This window comes from Nannospalax galili, unplaced genomic scaffold (assembly GCF_000622305.1).
Source record: "Nannospalax galili isolate Female #2095 unplaced genomic scaffold, S.galili_v1.0 scaffold417, whole genome shotgun sequence".
Classification (NCBI taxonomy): Eukaryota; Metazoa; Chordata; class Mammalia; order Rodentia; family Spalacidae; genus Nannospalax; species Nannospalax galili.
In genome coordinates, this window is record NW_008340785.1 from 1,169,233 (window position 1) to 1,175,898 (window position 6,666).

The following is a 6,666-nucleotide window of genomic DNA, read 5'->3' on the forward strand; positions in this document are numbered from 1 at the left end:
AAATACAGGAATATAGGTGATACACATGAAAGTATAAACAATACATGAATAAACAAGATGGACTATTTGCAAAGAGGAAAAGGCCCAGAGGGAGACAGAGGACCAGAGGGAGGTGGAGAGGGAAAAGAAAGGTTGACGAGGGTGAATATGTTCAATGTATATGATATACATGTGTGAAAACATAATAATGAAATCACCCATTTTTATGGTGACTATATGGAAAAAAACACTCTTAAATCTGCCCCCCAACCCCCAACTCTTCTGGATCTGTAAGCATGTGCGAATCATGATCTTGGGTTTCTATTCTGAAAGACTGAGTTTGTGAAAGTTGTCAAGAAAAAGTCCTCCTTTAAGAAATACTAAGTGAAATTTAGAATATGACAAGAGTACTTCTATGCTCAGAAACTACTGATGATCAGGAAAAAGTAAATAAAACACACTCGAATACGGGATGATGGTTCCTGTAAGTAATAGTCATGTAATCTGTCAGACTGTGTATGCCAGTGTAGAAGAGGATAGGATAACCTACATGGCAAATGCACATAAACTACCAAAGCCCAATGTGAAAGTTGGCCCGACAAATAATGCTGCAGCCTATACTATTAGTCTGCTGCTGGCCCACAGGCTTTTCAATGAGTTTGGTGTTGACAAGATCTAGGAAGGCAAAGTGGAGGTGACCAAAGGTGAGTACAATGTAGAAACATTGATGCTTGATGGTCGACCTGGTGTCTTCACCTACTATTTGGATGAGGTAATGCCAAAACTACAACTGGAATCAGGTTTGGGGAAGGGAACTGTGGGATAGAGGCTTGTCTTCCCTTTACAGTGCCAAACGGTTCTCTAGTTAGGAGTCTACAAGTAGTTCAGTGAACACAGGAAAGAAATCATGGGTTAGAACGTTAGAGAATATATGTGTTACCTAATGAAAGAAGATAAAGATGCTTATAAGAAACAATTCTCTCAGGACATGCAGGGGATAGATAAGAGAGATTATGCTGCTATATGAGAATATCCAGTTTGAGAAGAAGCCCATGAGAGAGGTTAAGAAGAAGAGGTGGAACAGTCCCAAAATACTCCCTGCCCAGAAGAAATGTCGGGTAGCTTATAAGAAGGCAAGCTTACTCAGAGCTCAGAAGCAGGCTGCTGAGAGCTAAAGCAATTTTCTATGAATATGTATTTTTAAAAACACAATAAACTTATTGATTAAGCATATTAAAACTAGAACAAATTAAATCCATTAACTTTGAGTAAATCACAATGTCCTATATGATATGAGTCAGCCTCACCCCATCTGTTGAAGACTTCCTGGAACAAAGAATGAAATAACCCAAGCAAGTAGGAATTTTTCCTCCAGGTTTCCTTTGGACTTAAAAATTGCTACATCCCTTCTTCAGGCTCCAGTCTGCCTCCTTCTGAACCATGAGCTTTTGAACTTGATAAGCTTTCTCAATGGTGTACGATAATTCTTTTAAATATATCTCTTTATATAGATAAGCATCCAACAAGTCCTTTTGGAATCTTCACTACAACACTGCGGTGACCACTAGGCTCAGTGCAGCACATGGACACCTTCGAACAAGCGCAAATCTCACTGGCTGTGATGCCTGCTATCCTCCTGACTCTAGCTCTGTCTGATTCTCTTGTGTGCTCCTGCTCTGTCCACACTGGTCGCCTTGCTCTTGCTTGAAAACACGGAGCAGGCTTTGGCACATTGTCCTTTCTACTTTTACTTTGGTTGCAGCATTTTCTACAGATAATTGTGTGACTCATAAGCTTGCTAGATCTAAGTCTTCCTGATCAGCACTGTTCCAATTTGCAGGCTCTCCTCACACTCTCTCTTCCTATACCATTTTTTGTTTCTTTTACCATTTTCTCATATTTTGTACTAGTTTATGGGTAATTTGTTTATTTTCTGTCTTCCCCAGGAGGTGGTAATATATATGCGATCATGTTTAGTAATCGTTTATCGATTTGTTTTCTGCTGTATCTGTGGTAGAGCTGTTCCATAGCAGTTGCTCCTTAAACACTTGATAAATGATTGGATTAGTAAGAATAAATACAAGAACTCTTCAGAGACCAGAAGTCTAACAATTTATGCAGACTTAAGTTAATGACATATGTTTAAATAAGTATGGGAATGGCTGGAGTTAGTTGGTGCTTTTCTGCCCTCTCTTAAGATCCTCCTCTTTCCATATTCTCATTTACAATAATTTAAGGTAATCTAACTTAATTTTTTGCTTTTGTAATGTACTTAGTATTAATCGTTTAATTCAAATATAAATGTATTTACTATCAATTTATTTAAACATCTTTTCTAATCTTATTCTCTGTTCACTCCAAATTTAAGATGATCACAGTACATTTGGTGGTTCCTAGGGAGCAAGAGACTGTCCACTGGAACTTCACAGATCAGTGTTTAGTGATTTCCAATCTAACATGGAGGACGTCAGACCACAGTTAGAAAGGCTTGTGATAACAAAATGTTTTTACGCAAATGTCACCAGGTTACTCTTGAGTATTTTCCAGTCAAGAGAAGAGATTTGTCTACAAAGTAACAATCAGCATGCCAAATCCCAAAGTAGGCATTATATTTTCTTAAAATGTATACAAAAGACAGAGTTGGGAAATAGTTAAAGATGTTTAAAGAAAGAAAACCTTCAGTAATTTGTCTTTTTACATGGCAGAGCTTGTTTTAAGTTTGTAGATAAATTTAAAACCTTGATATAAGTACTTGTTTTCAGCCTTCATTGTTTTAACAACATGCATCATATGTGGATTAAGAATGTATGAATTCAGTGACACACAGATCCTACTGATGAGGAATATGTACAGCATAATCTCAGGTCCCTGACGTCCCTGAGAATCTCTTTGTGGATAGGTTTATATGATTATATATGAATAATATTGATACGCATTTGATGACCCAATAGTCAACAAATGTAACATTTTACTACCAATAGCCTCATAATACTTTACTTCCAGCTAAAGTAGAGAGGGTCCTAACACAAACTGATTTCTATTGTCTTTCCCAACTATTTTCAGAAATATTAGATTCAGTGAATTTTGGTATTAAGTAATTTTATTTCACATAAATATTAAAAAATTACAAAATAGTAATGTTATCTAGAATAACTACAGGATACTTACAGCAATATCATGTGTCATTTGATGTTTCTTTTTGGTCTATGAGGAGAACAGAGTTGCTTCCTTTCTGGTTGTTTTATATAACACATTGTGCATCATAAAGTAATCTTTGATAAGGAAATGGATCTTGACAATCATGTCTTACTCCTTTTGGAGAAAAAAAATGATTTATAAAACTAAGGAATAAGCTGGATCACAATCTACAAGTGCTATAGAGGGTGTCACCTCTGTAAACTAAACTTCATGATTCTCTAGGAACTCAGTATTTGTTATATTTATTTTAATTACTTGACGATTGTGTCTTAATAGCTTTGTTAGTTGCATTACATACCCCATTTCTCCATAATTTTCTTTTCCTGAAAAACTGCCGTGCTAATTTTCATCAGATTACTAGTGGATTAAAGTGGCAGGATGTTTCAAGAAGAACAAAATAAGAACAAAACACTTATTGTTTTCTTATCACTCAGGGTAATTCAGTTGATAAAACCTCACCTTTTTTTCAGGTGAAAATACAATATAGAGTTCTTAATATTATCGCTACTGTTCTTTATGAAACTACTTAAAAAGAACACATATTTTTATATTGTTATTAATCTTTATTTCCTATTTTGTCTACAATGAAGAAGTATCCTTACTGTAAAGCATCTCTATGACAAACACATGGCACTGAGGAGCATGTGATATATTTGAGTCCGGAACTGTCGTAAAGGTAGTGATCATTGTACAACTCAGTGTGAGGCCTTCGCATTTATCTCAAGTGGGAAAACGACTGAGAGCTGGTGGCTGCACATAAAAAATGGACAGTTGGAATTAATAAAGTGATGCTCAGTGGCAAAGAAAACTAATAATACATAAAAGTGTTCAAGTTGATTTACTCTAACATGTCTGTCTTATGAATAGGCTTCATGTGATTTACCCGAAATTCTTGTGACAGCAACACTGCCAGAATTTGCTTAAACAGTAGACTAATTAATAATGGGCTTAAAATAATTATTGTTAAATGCTAACTATATGCAATAAGGTTTTAAAAATATAGAATACTATTAGAAAAAGTGCTCCATAAATCAAGGTCAATGTTCACATCAACTGCTTATCTAAAGTGAATAACAAGATTTGCTTAGTTCTATAGATGATGCATTTAATACATGAGAAAACATTAGAAATGATGTTCGACCTTGCAGCTACTCAACTTTTACCGTTATTCAATGTTCACTTCTATGGCAGCTTATGTTCCATAGATGTTAAAGTTAGATGTTTTTCTTAGGCATTAACAGGATGATTTGCTAGTGTAAAGCTAGTGTATAGTGAGTATGCATGTGCTTCACACAAGAAATGATTCAAAATTGAAGTCTAACAGTATGTAAGGCCTTTGCATGCCCTCTTTCATCTATTATTAATTAACAAATGTTATATCCAAAGCCTGACTTACATAATTAACATGTTATTACTGTTTATCTTATTTTTATGTGAGTTTCAGAGTTTCAAAATTAGCTCAAACTTTATAAATTGTTCAGTGCAATGAGTGAATAAATTAAAAAGGAACAACATAGAAGTGTCATCATTGTTAAAGCTAATAAATAGGCACAGCATCATCTTATCAACTCTGAGGAATAATTGCCTTATATAGTCAAATTAAAGCAAGCTGCATAAATAGTGAATTAGGGGCTGGACAGATTGCTTTGCAAGTTGGATCCCCTGACCTCATGTAAAAACCTCATCATTAACTTTGCAGAGAAGTTTCCACCTTCTGCTCAGTCATGGTAGATTTACCATGTGCTAGGATTTCACATTTAATAGGACAAAAAAATGTAAAAACTTGAAAGAGCTTGTGTCATAACATTAATTCTGAGGGGTCTGCTTTCCCAGCTGAAGTGCTTCATCATTACTCTAGGCCTCCGCTAGTTCTCTGTAATTCATGGTAATTTTCTTTCCTTTTTAATACAAAAAAATGTATAAAAATAAAAATAAGAAAAGTCGAAGAAAAAGAAATACAAACAACAGCAACAAAAGCCACTATGGTAGTGCATACCCCTAATACCAGCACTGGGGAGGCAGACAGGCAGATCTTTGGGGCTCACTGGCCAGTCAGCCTAGCCTAGTTGGCAAATTTCAAGTGAGTTCAAGACCCTGTCTCAAAAAAGGTGGAGAGTGCCTGAAGAATGATGCCTGAAGTTGTTCTTGACCTCTATGTACATGCATATACATGTGCTCTCGCATACATATGAACTTGCATACACACAAAATAGTGAGTTAGAAAACTATTTCCTTAATCTAAGGGAGGCATGCTACCATGGAAAATATGTGCAGGGTTCTGAAATGTTACATGGTCATGTCCCAGTGTAACACAATCCGTGGACTTGTCTGAAAAAGATAACATGAAAATTTTCCTGTTCATGCAACCATCTCAGATTGTAAGTCAATATTTTATCTCAGTTAAAGATGAAACTGAGTCAATTATATGCAGCCACATTTTTCTGGTGTTATTGGAAAATGGAAGCATAAAAATTAGAAAATATGAAAAATGAATCAAAGAATAAATAATGAACCAAAAGTTTATTTGCTAATAGAGTAATTATTAAGAATTAATGAAAATATACAAAAATATATTTTTATCACAAAAGAAATGTAAAGGAGAAGCAATACTGGACAAATCATATTGACATAGCTTTCTCTCACACAAAAATCAGGAAAGATATACAGAAAATATGCATTGAAGAAAAGTGCGAACAACCATGGATTATGTTAAAACTAACAATGGACAGACTCTCAATGTATATAACTGAACTAAATATATGTGTATTTTAACTTTCTAAAATTTACTTATTTATTTATATTTCTTTATTATGAGACAAGTTCTTGCTATGTAGCCCAAGCTAGTCTCAGGCTCTAAGTCCTCCCTTATCAACCTAATGAGTGCTAGTTACAGGTATACAGCACCATGCTTGACTACATTTTAACTTCTAATTGTCTAATTTTCTTCATCAATTTATTTAATATGTATTTTCTATATATTTCCTGATGTAAGGATAGGATATAATAATGTAGAAAGTCATTTCAGAAATAGCCATTGCCTAAATGAAAGTTTCTTTCTGGATAAGAATTTGAATGTAGCTATGATGTACCATAAGGAGAGATGATATTTTATGTCTATGAAAGAAGGACTTAGCTCTCCTTTGGCCTTTTTGAGACAGGGTCTCCCTGTAGCTCTAGCTGGCCTGGAACTTACTATGCAGATCAGGCTGCCCTCCATCTCACAGAGAGCAATCTGCCATTTCCTGGATTTAAAGACATGCACCACCAAGCCTGGCTTGGCTCTTGTTGAGACAAGAGAAAGCTTCCCTAAGGTTGATTTTGTGATTCAGGGTGTTTTGATCAGCTCTGCACCTAAGACACAATAATAGAAATTTAAAGAACCATATAGAATATGGAAGACACCAGAATCTAGTAAAAGACACAGCATGACTACAGCTAATTAGTAAAGGCAGTTTATTGTAATTTCCATAATCCCTTAGAATGAATTGA

At 35.1% G+C, this 6,666-nt stretch overlaps 1 pseudogene; it reads left to right on the forward strand.

Annotated features, from left to right (window-relative positions):
* The first annotated feature begins 324 nt into the window (after positions 1 to 324).
* On the forward strand, positions 325 to 1,154 carry LOC115070811 (annotated as a pseudogene).
* The last annotated feature ends 5,512 nt before the right edge of the window (positions 1,155 to 6,666 follow it).